The following is a 15,349-nucleotide window of genomic DNA, read 5'->3' as shown; positions in this document are numbered from 1 at the left end:
TTTCTCTCTCATTTAACCCCAGTTGAATTCAGAAAATGGCCGCTCACACTGAGTCTAGTTCTGCTAGAGGTTTCTTCCTGTTAAGAGTTTTTCATCTGTACTGTTGGTGCATGCTGTTATTTTATGGGATTGCTAAAAGACGAAATGCACATGAATATTGACACCACAAGCTCATCCAGGAATCATGCAAGTCAATGAGTCAATGAAATCAGCTGGATTTCCTTAAGATAAACTTTGAACCATTTTGACTGTTCTAACCCTAACCCTGTTTAACAGCAATTGACCTTAAAACAGAAAACAAATGCAATACTAAAAGTAGAAAATAAAAAAATCCAAGTGAAAGTAGCAAAAAAAATAAATAATTAAATGAATAAATAAAATGTTGACAAGAAGAAAGGAAAAACTGATCCTTACACAGGTTCAAAAGTCAAAGAGAAAAAGTGTGTCTGAAGAGCAGAAGTGTCAGATGAAGAGGTTTTTGTAATATGCAGTGGAAAAGAATCCCATAGTTTGTGAGCTGCAATGGCAAAAATTGAATCTCCTCTGAGCAAACTTTTTGGTCCCTATGAAATGATATTTTTCTTATTCACAGGTAAAATAATTTAAATCCAAAATTTGACAAGAACATTCATGTCAAAAAAGGAGCTAAGGCAAAGCTATAGTGACTGAAACAGGCTAAAAGGTAAAAAAAAAATGAATCAAACAAAAGGTTTTTATATTTCTAATGGGTTTGTATTTTGTTTAGTTCCTTGCTGTTTTATTATTAGGTCTTCCTTTTGCCTCAGCTGCACATCATTTAACCTGATTAGCTCCTCTGGTTTGCTTGTCATTTCTGCAACCCTGACTCAGTATACATACATTTACCTTTTCTCATTGTTCTCTGCATGACACTTTTTTCTCTCTGAGTGAAAGACAGCCTTGTAATTTCTCTTTTTCTATTTTCATTATCAAATAGTTTTTCTTCCCCTCAGTATGTCTTTACAATAAAATCCCTCAACAAAGAAAAATATGACAAAGGAGCCAAAACAGAAACAAAGGTGAGAATATTGAAGTTCAGATGACTCAAAATAAATCATATAGCAAACTGTCTAAACAGATTTACATTTTATTTATTCTATCTCTTCAGAATTATTGCCCTAATGTGTTGAAAACTTCCAAGGGTCCTGTGGCCTGTGTCGATGTGTACCTAGCACAGTCTGTACAGCAAACTGTATTTAAGTGTGGTCTGGCAATGATTTAGAAAGCACTAGTGAGTATCAGGTGTCCAGGATGTTCTCCTACATGTAATCTAATTTATTTGTTTTATGGATCTCAAGAGGACGTACAACCCCTATACCTATGTTTGGGTACAGAGCTCTTTATACAGTATGGGTGGGAGTCAACGTAAACTGACCATTATCACAGATCATATGTTGAGCCTATGCACAATTTTGTTTAGTTTTTGTCATGATTTAATTAAAGATAAGACCCAAATTGGGCAGTCGTGGGTGAGCGGTTAGGGTGTCAGACTTGGATCCCAAAGGTTACCGGTTCGACTCCTGACCCGCCAGGTTGGTGGGGGGAGTAATTAACCAGCGCTCTCCTCCATGACTGAGGTACCCTGAGCATGGTACCGTCCCGCCACACTGCTCCCTTGGGGCGCCATTTGAGGGCTGCCCCCTTGCACGGGTGAGGCATAAATGCAATTTCATTGTGCGCAGTGTTCACTTGTGTGTGCTGTGTCACAATGACAATGGGAGTTGGAGTTTCCCAAAGGGCTTTCAAATGCAGAAGACCAAACAGAGAGACCAGGGAAAAGTTTAAGAGGTTTATTTAGTATAATGAGATTAGTCCAGTGCTGCTCTGAACACTGCTCAACCGGAAGTTTACAGAAAAAGGTGACCTTTATTGAATCCAGTCTGTGTGGGATGTTCCAGTGATTGTCTTGTTTGATGGCGGGAGGACAGGGTTTACTAAGTCTGCGGTTGTTCCTCTGTGAACGGAGAAGCTGACTGCCACTCAGATTTCCTGCGGTACTTGAATGGACTGTAGTGCAGATGAATCCCTTGCTCAGTGTGAAGCTCAAACGACTCCTTGGGGAAAAGTTGATCCAAACCTCCTGTTTGTAACCCCAGCTCAGTTTGAATCTCAGTTGATCCTTCCAGGGAGAGAACGTCCGAAAAATCCAGTTTGGAGGATGACTTCCCCAAACTGGCAAACACTCTGGCCTCGAGGTAGTGGCAGTCAGCAGCTTAAGAGCATGCCACAGGTAATGAGGCAACAAGCTGCAGGTGTGCAGGGAGGCCCAATGAGGACGGGGCACCACCTGGTGGAGGAGAAAAGGAAACACAGCAGGGCCGTCACTAGGTTTGAGAGACATGGGTGGCTTAGCCCCCGGGTAAGATATTGCGCGCGCATAGCGCGCGCCGAAATTTTTTCAGTGCACTTTCTAAGGCGCTGTCTATAAATTCATTATTTTAAGAGCAACATACCTGGGAAACACTTCCCTCACTAATGCTACTTCACCAACTAAACTACACCAGTTAAAATGTGCTAAATTACAAAGAGTAAATGGTAGGTGCCATGCATTACTGCATAAATGGAAGAAGGCAAGTGGTTCGCCACTCATCATAATGGAAACCTTCTACAGAAGACAGTTGTCTAACCAACAGACTCCCAACATCTTCATAAACCCTTAACCTGGCCATTCATCTTTCCCCATCTCCCCTGCACCCACAACCTGTCAGGAACCCCTGTCTGCTTTGCAATAACCCTGTTTCTGTGTGTGTGCTTGGTGTGTGTGTGTGACCTGGACTTTGGCATGTCTTTCTCTACACCTGGCACAGAGAGAAACACATATATGTGAGGAACTTAACAATAAATGCAGCATTATCTTTGATAGATTTCTGCTTAATCTAAAGTTTAACCACAAAATACAAGTTGCATAAATGGACAGTAGGCAATAGGCAATAGCATCATTGCAAAGAAGGATATCCTTGAGACTTTTTCACATCAGTCTGACAAAGTTTTAATGCAAATAAAGGAAGTATTTTTAAGTACAATGTATTAATGAAAACACAAAATCAACAGTATATGAAACGTACAACTTAGAACTATAGTCAACCCAAGGAAGCACTACCATATCACACAGTGTCGCCCTATCAGACTGGTGGCACATAGATATGGGAGAATTATCCTGCCATAATGCAAGAGCACATAACTTCAATTAGAGAAAAGAATTTCATCTTCTTGCACTCAAAACTTATAATGCTCACACTCAAAACATGCGCTCTCTCTCAAATATTTTCTCTTCTCTCAAAAATCTTTGTTTCTTCTCTCAGATTTAAACAGATATTTTCTATATTATCACAGATATTTTTTCCTCTCGCTTGCCTCCATCTCCGCTCTGCACGGGTCTCAGTTACGCTCTGCTTGCGGATTTGTTTTGCTCTCTCAGACTGCAGTTGGATCGTTGCCTAGCAACCTTTCCAGCCAATAGAACGACAGCCTCGGAAAAGGTGCGCTTGTTTAACCCTACGGAGTGTGCCTGTGCTACTACGCCACTTATAAAGCGTCAGCTGAAACTGCTATTTACAGTAGTTTTGTGGCTGATTGTTGTTTAGAAATAGAAAACCTGGTTTCATTTCTTAGTTTTGCCCTGGATTTTGTAGCGTTTGTGGACGCTACGTCGCTACTTGATCAAAACAATAACGTCGCTACAGGAAAGTTACTTGATAAATAAAGCAGCGACGCTACGGTCAAGCTACTTGAAAATGTAGTTAAACTAATAGCTTCGCTACATGTAGCGGCGCTACTGCCCATCACTGCTCCTGTGACAAAACTATTATAATGATGCTAGTAGGCTACAACAACATCGTGTTTTCCCACACCACTGACTTTGTTCACCATGGTAACGTAATTCCTACTGAATCAGACAAGCTATTAGGCCTATATTGTCTCTTTCCTCACTCCAGGTAAAGTGAAGAAAATGTAAACCGCTGACATCAAATGGCAAACTCACCGTATGTATCTGCACGCAACCATAACTTTCCTAATCAAGCTCGATGACTGTGTGGAGATTCAAAGGGCGCGCTGTTGCTGCACTGCACAGCTGCTATGGTCCAGTTGATGGCCGTGTACCACGTGACGTGACGCTGGACGCGGAGCCAATGAAGGAAATGAATATCCTAACGATATTAATAATTGTATAAATAATTGTGTTTGTAAATAAACTAACAGGAACTTATCTTCAGATTAACTTGCCTTCTTGGTGGCTCGTTTTCAGTGCTTTACTGCAATTGTTTGGGGTTATATGGAAAAAAAAATCAATAAATAAAAAAATAACAATAAAAATCGCAAAATAATTATGGGGTGGCTAATACCAACGAAGGGATGACTTCAGCCACCCTAAAATAGGTCTAGCCACGTCCCTGAAACACAGAAACAACCCACAAAAACTGGATTCCTGATAGTTTTGGGATTGGCTTGATAATTAGCCAGTAATATATTTCGATAATGGGCTCATAAAAGCATATACAGTTACTTTATGTTAGCAGTTTTAGATGTGATCTAGAGCTTGTGGATATGATGGGAAAATGTTTCAGGCATTAGAGGCTCAAGGCTGGACGTAGAGTTGGTTCCAAAAAATGAAGACTTGACATAGTCTTTAAAAATGACTGCACATACAGATGCAAGATTTAAATTATGGATTCAGAAAGACCTGAAAATGTTCTACCAAATTGTAAAACAAAATCACATGGAAAGTTTTGAAATGATAAAAGAAACATTTGGCTTGGAGAATCAAGATTTCTATAGGTACTTACAGATAAGAAATTACTACAATGTAGAAATCAAACAGAATGATGACAACCCATTGATAGATCTCTTCATTAAAGCATATAAATCAAATCTTCCTAGAGGGTTAATATCAAAATTATACATTTGTATTAATAACCCACACAACCATTCTACTACCTATATTAAAAATAAGTGGGAAAATGAAGGTAGATTTACTTTAACTGAGGATGAATGGGAAAGTGTATGTTTATCTCAATGGAAGACAACAAAGTCACATATCTGGAAAGAATTTAGCTGGAAAACTATCGCACGTTTCTTTATAACACCATGTCAAAGTGCTCATTATTCACAAGGGAACACTGGATGCTGGAGAGGATGTGGGTGCCTAAAGGCGCATCATTATCATTTGTTTTGGGAATGCCCAGTTATCCAGAAATATTGGAAAGACATGAACAATGTAATGCAAACTGTTTATAATGTCACCATCCCTTTCAACTTCATGACCATGTACCTTGGACTGAAAACACCGGCAATGGACACAGTAAACAAATACCTTTGGAATATAATGCTTGCTGCTGGAAAAAAAGCCATAACTAAGAAATGGATAACGCAGTCAGCCCCCACGATTTCAAACTGGATTGAAATTATGACTGAAATAAGAAACATGGAACAAATTACTTTTAAAATTCACTTGAAACTGGACATTTTTCACAAACTTTGGTCAAAATGGGACTCCTACAGGTTAAAATGTGCTGTGCTTCAAGATGGTACATGATCCATCACTACTTTCAACAAGCTGTATTTTGCCAACTGCTCTCTATGTCGAACTGTTCTGTGTTATTAATGTTGTATTGAAAACTTTGAAAAAAAAAAAAAAAAAAAAAAAATGACTGCACATCTCTGATGGACCAGAGTTTCCCGCTGAGTAGAAAGAGGCCAAAATAAGAATAATTTCTAGAAAGGATTGGGTGTAAAGTCAAGAAAAGTTGATTGTTATACTCCGGTCTTAAGTTGCATCTTGGCTTCAAGTAGAGGGGTTTTGCTCGCAAGTGATGGCAGATATTTAAAAAAAGACTGGGATGTCTGTGATGATGAGGGAACAGCTCTGTTCTTTCAAAATAAAGACAGAGCTATACCAAAACACAGTGTCCCCCTTTTAATAGTTAATCTGTGTTTAAACCTTCAACAAATAGGTGGATCATGCCTAAAAAAGCTGGACGGGCGGACTTCAGCATTAGACAGAAAATAGCTGTTTATTCTAGATAGGATGATAGTGTATCAAGTATCAAAGATGAGACTGATGGCAGGGAGCAGGTCGGTCCTTGCAGCCAGACCTTGGGGAGCAGCAGCCTACCGCAACAAGAACAGTGCACGGCAAATCTCCTTTTCTAATTCAATTGTTTATTTTTCATCTTTGTCTTGATTTGCCCCTTGTTCTCTTGATGCAATGTTTCTGGCACCGTCAACCCTAATGTTAAGGCTTCTGTTAGAAAGCCCAATATTATGATTTCTGCAAATAATTTCTTGCTTTCTACCATTTGATCTATTAAAATTAGATGTGTCATAAGTTTTATTTAACTTAAAATGTAAAAGTCATATTTGCCGCAACTTGCACATTGCTCTACTCGGTTTTCTCATTCTATAGATCAATATGTCTCTTATCCTATTATTTCTTGTCTGTTTACATAGTTCTAGTAATCTCTCTAAGCACTAAAACAGATCAGGAAGCCTGTATTTGATAGACTTATCTAAAATAATTTTTTAAAAGGTCAGTGTGTAATTGCTCTTTAGACCTTCCACATAATAAAGTGGAAAATCCCTAAATAAAATTAGAATCCCTTATTTCCAAATATAAACGTCTGAGCCTTTGCATTGTAGTTTCGGTAGCCAGGACAAATCTTTGGATTTTGACATTTCACCTTTAAAACCTCATTGCTTCCCTGCCTATAGCAGTTGGCAGGCTAAATTTTAATACATGAATAAGAAAAGCATATTTAATAAAAACAGTTATATTTTTTTTCTCAAAACATATTTCAACACAGAATATCATTGATCATAAATATTTCCCAATCCTAGGTTTGTTGAAATAATTTTAAAAAGATAAGTAAATGATCAATATGATTCTGAATGTGACAATGGAAAATTGAATAAAATATCATCATTTGTGAAATAAGCCTGAGGGTAATATTTAGTTTATTGTTAAAATTTCTTCTTTTCATTTTTTGTACATTTTTATTGGAAAAAAAATATTGTTACGAGTTTTTTTGTTAAGCAAATAAACCGGAAAAATAAGTTCAACCATATAATTTTTTGCTCCACAGTACTTAGTAAATGCCTAAACTTTCTGTGTTTAATCCAATAAATAAATTCTAAAAACATAAGAGATCTTCCCCTCTGCTTTGTTGCTTTAATCAACAACAAAAAAATTAAGAATTCACCCTTAAAGCTGAATTAATTCAATTTACAGATTATAACTGGTCCACTTTTGGGAACCACAAGGCTTTGATAAGCACAAACTAATTTTAGCTTTGCTTTACATCTCAGGGAGGTTTTTAGATGTGAGCGCTGCAACAGTTCATCTTCTTTGGACATTTTGGTCAAAACAAGCCTGATGAATTATTGTTGGTTTTGATGTTTACTTTGGATCCCCATCAACTAGCTGTGCCTTAGCTCTTCTTTCTGCTGTTTACATTACAAACATATCGACATAAAATTATATATACAATATATATAACCCTCTTACTCACAGATAAAACATGGAAGTACAAATAACCATAAAGAAGCCAGACATTCATAAAGCTCTACTTTTTAGCATATATTTTTGTGCTGCTATGAGTATTAATGTGTTTTACATTCATAGGTAAATTATTCTTTGCATGAATTAGTTATTTATGCCTTTTATATTAAGCTACACTAAGATAAAAGGCCAAACAGTCATGTTTAGTGTTTAGAGTTGGAAGGATGACAAATGGACAGACAGCTGACTGCTTTTAGGAATATTAAACAACACCACAACTGCTTTAAAGCTTCTAATCCCAGAATACTCACATTCTTCTGTTCGGGTCGCTAAATTTCTAACTATTTATTTTTTCCATCATCCTGAATTTTACAGATTTTAAATTTTTTTATTTAACATTATATTCTTCTGGTGTCTTTACTGTAAGATACTGAATTTCTTGTGGACTTCAATGTGTGCCAAGATGTATGAAAAACAGAGGGCAATGAAGCTTTCTTCTCTTCTGTACTTAAGCACAAGCCCCAAGGCTGCAGAAGAAATAGGCCATCTAGCCTAGGCTCCAGCAGTTGTTTGAATAAAAAGGGTCAGATGCATAATACCAACGCTTAAGACTAGACTGCGTGTATTGAACTCACTTGTGCATTAAGCTAATATGAAGGAGGTGTTCTTTTTCACTCAAAAGGATGAAAAACAGAAGGAAGCAACCTTCTGTTTGTTTCTAATTGTGTTGAGATAATTTTATTTTATGTAATTAGCTCATGGTATAATAATTAGTACTATGTTATTTTGACATTCAATAGAAGCACCCAATCCTGAATGAAAACATGATTTGTTCTGGTAATTCGTTTGAGACATAAATCCCCATCAATGAGAGGATATGGACTCTGTCTGAGCTCTTAAAGACAGCTTTATTGACTCAATGGGTTTTGTGGTCATGTAGCTCATTTAGCCTTACAAATACATACAGAAAACAGCATTGGACATTTTTATTCTTTCATGATTCTAGATAGGAAGTAAATGAAATAATTAGTATTAAACTTGTTTTTTTACCGACCATAACCACAAATGTTACTCTGTCAAACTACTGTTTGGAATATTTCACACCTGTACTGTATAGACATGAAAAAAAGTGTTTTATTGAGAAACCTGCAGAAATGTCTACACATCTCTAGGGATACAGTGAATTTCATCTCTTTATAGGAGCAATGATGATGTGTTCTAATTCATTCATGTATAGTAATTCATTTTTTCTAATTGTCCTATAATTGAGAATGGTAGATGATATTTTCCTATTGTGAACGATTTGGTTCTTACCAAGATTATAAAGGAAAAAAAACTATTAAACTTAGATTTAGTAATAGCAATCTACATTTATCTTGTCTTAAAGGTGATCGCAATTTTAACTTTACAACTCTACATTATAAACTTATTCAAGAAATCTTGTCATGTAAAATTATTTTGCGGCATGAACAAGTCATGTCGCAGTATTTTTCCTTAAATATATCTGTTTTATCTTCATTTTAGACCCCCCTATTTTCAGTGTGGTGTTATAAACTAAATATTCCTAAATGAGTACAACATAAATATTGAAAAGGAAAGTATTAATGTAAACTTGTCAGGGATGAAATGTATGGTGTCATCACAACAGACACAATGGGGATGATTTTATTTGACTGTAGCCTAAAAAAGAATGAAGTCACTCATTGTGTCATCTGCTGTTTGTGTGCTTTAAGAGTAAAACGCAGTGTGACATATTCCAGATTTTGCAGTTTTTGCTCATAGAAATCTTATGTTAACTAACATTAACCCAGAAATATCATTAAGTCACTTAAAATAACTTGTTTAGACCATAATTGCCAACAACAAAGTGCAGTTTTGATAGAATGGTTGGATTTCCAGATTTCCTTGTAGTTTGTGTTAAATATTGTTTTAAGACTCTGCTGCCATCTAGAGGTCTGATATCTATCTACTCAGGTTCCTACTGCAAAGGCACAATAAAACTGACTGTTACTATACTGAGTGCAAAATGTTAGTGAACATGTGATGCTTGTGTAAATTTAAGGTATATTTGTTAAAATAAGGCTGGATTAACTGATCAAGAATTGTCTAACATTATAAAGCCATGTCTTTAAAATGTTTGTACCGTTACATGAGGCTGTTCTTGTTTTGCTGAGATCACAAACAAGATTTATTTCTAAAAAAAAAAAGTCCCAAAATCTTAAAGTTGCCTTTGTGGCAGATGGAGGTAATATGTTGCCATGGAGATAGCCATCCTGTCATTGTGTGACGTATGTTTAAGGGGTTAATTACTGTGGCTGAGGAGAGGGAGGAAATGACGGGGGTGGATGGTTTTATTGAAATGATCATTGCTTGGATCAAGAATGATCTCAATCTTCTGATCTTTGTTCAGTCTTCCTGTTTGATGACTCTGACACATTCTCAGCCAGTTCAGAGCTAATTTCTTGCTTTCAAAGCTCGCTCATTTTGTCATCTGTGAAGTCAGATGAGTATTTTAGTTTTCAGATCCCACACATTTGACTATCTAAGGTAATAAATAATTTATGTGATCATAAATACAATGCCTACAGAAAGTAGGCCATTTTATTCATCATTTTACTTTGCAGCACATGACCTTCATCTATTAGCAAAATTTTATGAAATGTGAATAGAATAGAACACAAATTAAAATCCCGTTATTGTCCCATAATGGGGAAATTGTGGTGTTTACAGCAGCAGAGGTTATAATAGAAGTGGTCACACAATGTGCACCTTAGAAAACAGTATAAAATACTTTAAATAAAATACTGTACTGTAAAGTTTTTTAACAATATAAATAGTGTTCACCAGGAGAATAAATAACCAATATACACCTATGGACAAACCGTGCAAGCATCAGCATGAATGTAACAACTTATTGAGGTTTTTGGAACCAGTGGTTATAAATTCTTACAGCTGCTGGGAGGAAGGATCTGTGATAACGCTCCCTGGTGCATTTAGGGTGCAGCAGTCTGTCACTGAAGGAACTCTCCAGTCCTGCAACAGATTCATGGATGGGGTATTAGACATTATCCAATAGAGATGTTCATTTAGTTAGGATACTTTAGATCTTTTCTACGATGCCAGCAACACCAGGAGGATATGGAAAGGCAGACCTCAGTCAGTCGAATCGGACAGAATACCTCTGAGGTCATCACTCTAAGCACAGGCTCCCCTCCCTGTCCGATGCAGGTCCAGCAGATTCCAAAACAGTTTCTTCCCCACTGCCATTAGACTGCTAAATGTTATGTAAAATGGGTTATAAAAAAAACAAACAAAAAAAACCTGAATGTTGGAACTGTAACTATACAGTAATATGTTTACATCACTTTTTTTTCACCACAGTGTTTTTTTTTTCATCCTAATGTTTTTATCACTGCTGCTTACCTTTATCAAGGCTGCACTTTAAAAAAATTAGTCTAGAAAGCTGTACTTAACGAAATTTCTTTTGTATACACTTGTGTGTACAAAATGACAAAATAAAATCTGTCTGTCTGTCTGGTTTCCACCTCCTGAACTGAGTCCAGAGGGCATTCAATCACATACTCCTCAATAGCCAGTATTATTCTTAAGATAGATTTGAGTGATCTTACCTAGATATAGGCTGTCAACTATAATTTTTTTCTTTGGTGTAGCCTGAGCATGTGTAATTTATTTAATCCCTTTTTTTGTGGTAAAAAGATTTAGTGTAGGTAGATGATCTGAATAGACTTATTTTTGCAGACTCATACCTACGTAATTTTTCACAGCAAAGGACAATTAAAAAAAAGCTTAGAAACAGTATGTACAAAGCTTTTTAATACTGAGCAACAGTCAAAATAATTTCTCTAAATTTATTAAACTTCCATTCTGTATGGAAATGTCCATACATACTGTATGGACATTTCCATACAGAAAATTTTTAGTGAATTTCTAAAAATAAAATAAATATGTAAATCAGTCGATGCTTCATTGCAGAAGAGGACAGTATGTGCAGGAAAGCAAAAGTTGTCAAAATATACATAATTTACAATAGCTGACTGAAGGCTCCTTATCCTTCAGCATTGTAAACACACTTCACGGAGCCTCACTTTGTGTCCTCATTTTTCATCAATCAACTGGATCATCAGTTCATTTATGAGCTGTTCTGCCATCTCACCATTTATCTCTTGCTATCAAAAAAATTCAAAACATTTCCTGTTGTGGTGGTGTATGACATCGTGATCATGGTAGCAAATATACATCGCTCTCCCAGTCACAGGAAAACAAACTCATACACGGTCCTTTGGTGCTCCTGACCTGTGTGTTGCAGATGATTAATAAAAGGATCAGATGTACTGTTTACGCATGCATCGTGCATGCAAAAAAAAAATCTTTCCATGTTCTTTTTGAGTGGAAATATGATGGCACTAGTTTGCATGATGTTGGGGTCATCTGCAAAGAAAATCATATGTAAAGTGAGGAGATGAATTCTGACCACATCTCAACCCTTTCCCATCATGGGTGCACATTAAAAAAATAGGGAACACAAATATTAATGTGTGGTCAATTGGATTCTGATCCAGAAACAGAGAGCAGGAAGGTTTTTCTCTTTTTGTATTAGAGCTCTCACTTATAGTCATTCAGACAATAGAACCATAAATTAAAATGTCCTTTCAAAAAAACAAACATTTTCATTACCTCTGTGTTTGTTTAAGCTGGGGAGATTGTGATTGCTTTAGACCGGGGCTCATTTGAATTCATGGATGTGGTTCCTGGCAAGGCTCAACCACAGGGTGTGACCCTCATTTGGGATCTTTATCCCTTCACCTCCTGACATCGGCAGGGCAGGCCTTTTCCATCAGAGCAATCCCTCTTTGCACTCAGTGTGGTTCACATCTCTTCTAAATAAATAATTATAAAACCCTAGGCCCTAACCGAGAAAAGGGTTCCTTTTGTGTTCTGTGTTTGTTTTCATATGCAACTTCAGCTGTTCAATTAACTCTTAATGTTAGTTACATTAAAACCTCAGATTAAAATGTTTTTGATTGAGATTTTATGTGAAAACAAACACAAAGAAGTACACACTTTCGATAAAAAAGAGAAAAAGGTAGATGTATTTTTTTTATCTTTTGCAAATAACTTTGAAATTGAGCATACATCTGTTTCCTCACCCTTATACTCAGATGCAATAAAATAATATTTAGCATTAATTATGACATTAAAAACAAGCTTTTTGGCCATGTTTGGCACATAGTTGTATCTATCCTCTTGAAATTTTTCCATCTTAAGTAGCTCCAGTGCAAGCACATCGTGTTTCATAAAAAAAAAAAAAAAAAAAAAACTTTAAAGCGTGTCATTCTCCTTTGGGTGAGAGCTGTTTTTAGATTTATCTGTCTGTCATTTTTTTCACAAAACCCACAGATGACATGTCAGTGCAGCTGATTTGCCTAAGTTGCCATGTTGCCTTTATTGAAAAAGTGTTTACAACTGAAGATATAGCTATATCTGTTTAAAGCTCCCCTCAGAATGCTGGAGAGACAGGGTCAGAAAGCTAAAATGCATTTTGGGATGTCAGAAACTCATAAACAAAAGTTTAAAGATAAAGCACATGATAAGAACAATATTTCAATGTAAAATGCAACAGCACAATTTACTAAGAATTAAATCCACTTTAATTTTGAATTAAAATCATAGTCACCAAATCCAGTCAGTTAAAAGTGCATATTTTTTACTTGCTTTGAGTAAATAGAAAGAAACCTCCAGCAGAACCAGGGTGAGTGTGAGTGGCCATCTCCCGAGGCCAGGGTTCAAAGAGACGAAAGCAGACAAAGACATACAGTAAATCAAAATAAGTTCTTTGGAGCTCTGGCCCTGGCAGAAGACTTCGATGCTGTGAATCAAACTACGCTTGGATGAGTAACCTGGAAAAGGATTAGAGTAGTCGTCTCCCCGGGGGCCGAACACTGGTGGTGAAATAAGCCAGAGGGTAAACTGGACTGAGAATTGTCTGAGAATGAGGAAGGAATTGGGGTGGAGGTGGGTGAATTTTCACTTGGGTGCAGGAGAAAGAAGCAGCACCAGTAGCTACATGAGGGGGATTTGTAATTGTATTGCTTTGGAGAAGGTGTGGCCCCCCGAGCTAATTAGCTGAAGCTGAATGAGGGACATTGCAGGTGGTTTAGGTGAAACCGATAACAGTCTTCCAGATTTAATTTATGCTTAAGCTTCATTACCTGTGAAACGTCAGTGATGGTCTGCATTGCTTTTGTGTAGGTGGAACTCCACAAAACTTTGATCGATCAAACTTTGATTGACATCATTTGTTAGCCAATAAGAGAAGCTTTGCAATGAAGTACTTGTAGTGAAGGGACAGACTGAAAATATAGTGTTTATTTATGTGAGAGGAGGGTAGAAATAATTGAAAAAACAACCAGCAACTGTGCCACTGAGCAGTGGGTAGCACTGCTGCCTTGCAATAAGAAGGTTCTGGGTTCGATTCCGGGCCCAGGGTCTTTCTGCATGGAGTTTGCATGTTCTCCCTGAGCATGTGTGGGTTCTCTCTGGGTACTCTGGCTTCCTCCCACAGTCCAAAAACATGACTGTTAGGTTAATTGGCTTCTCTATGTAAGGTTTGAGTGTGTGCATGAATAGTTGTTTGTCCTGTTTGTCTCTGTGTTGCCCTGCAATGAACTGGCAACCTGTCTAGACTGAACCCCCCCTTTTGCCCATTGACTGCTGGATATAGGCACCAGCACCCCTTGCAACCCCAATTGGGACAAAAGTGTCAGATAATGCATGGATGGATGGACAGCCAAAATTCTGAAAACTAAAAATGTAAAAATATTATTAAAGAAAGAGTTTGAAAAAAAACAATGTGTTTAAAGCTACATGCAGAAAACTTTTTTTTTTTTTTTTTTAATGGTCAAATTAGTCATAAAAATCCAGTTTGGCACTTTTGGTCCAAATTTGAGTTACATGTGCTGAATAGACAGTTTGCATGCAAAAGGGGTCACAGTTTCACAACACTTATGACTAGAGATCTGAACACAGTTGAACACAGTTCTTGTCCACAACACAACTGTGTAGTGAGTTGGAGAAGTCAACAATGTATTATTCATGTTTGAAGTTACATAGCTAGAGTTGTGTAAAACTTATAGAATTTGTATACATATCTCTATAAACTAGAAGATCTTTGCTTGCATTTGGGATTTATAATATTACTTTACTGGTTATACAATCAGTTTGTGCACAAGCTGTAAAAAGGTGGAACCTAGGGGGTTAAAGTGATATTGATTAATGTTCTCTACCAATTCTGCTAAGAGACTGTCAAATCTCTTTCCAAAATTGTGCCAGAAGCTAATTGATGACCACAAAAAATGTGTAGTCATATGATATTTGAAAATTCTCTTGCTAAAAGGCTTTCCTAGAGGACATCAGAACATGTAGTCTCAGCCGTGATTGACAGCAGCACACTGACACTGTTACACAAACATGGCAAGCGCAGAGTATTCCTGTTGATGATAGTTTTGCAAAGGAGCAGTGGGCGGTGCATCACCAGAGACTGAGGAAATTTGAGGAAGAGAGGAAAGTCTTGTGTAGGAGCTCAGCAGCCCTGAGCTATACACGTTTTAGCAGCTGGCTCAGAGATTCTGTGAGGTTGCTTCCTCCTTCCACAAAGGTGGCTTTCAAGGAAACCGTCAATAAACGTCTAAAGCAAATACTACTGATAAACAAAACAATACATTTTAAGTCTTGTGACCAAATGACAAAAAAATAATAACAAATCATTATTTAAAAGTTTAGAAGAGGTATGAGGCACTTAGGAGGAAAGTTAAAGTC

Source organism: Cyprinodon tularosa, unplaced genomic scaffold (genome assembly GCF_016077235.1).
Source record: "Cyprinodon tularosa strain WSP-4 unplaced genomic scaffold, ASM1607723v1 ctg44, whole genome shotgun sequence".
Lineage (NCBI taxonomy): Eukaryota > Metazoa > Chordata > Actinopteri > Cyprinodontiformes > Cyprinodontidae > Cyprinodon > Cyprinodon tularosa.
The sequence above is the reverse complement of the archived record's forward strand: the minus strand, read 5'-3'. Positions refer to the sequence as shown.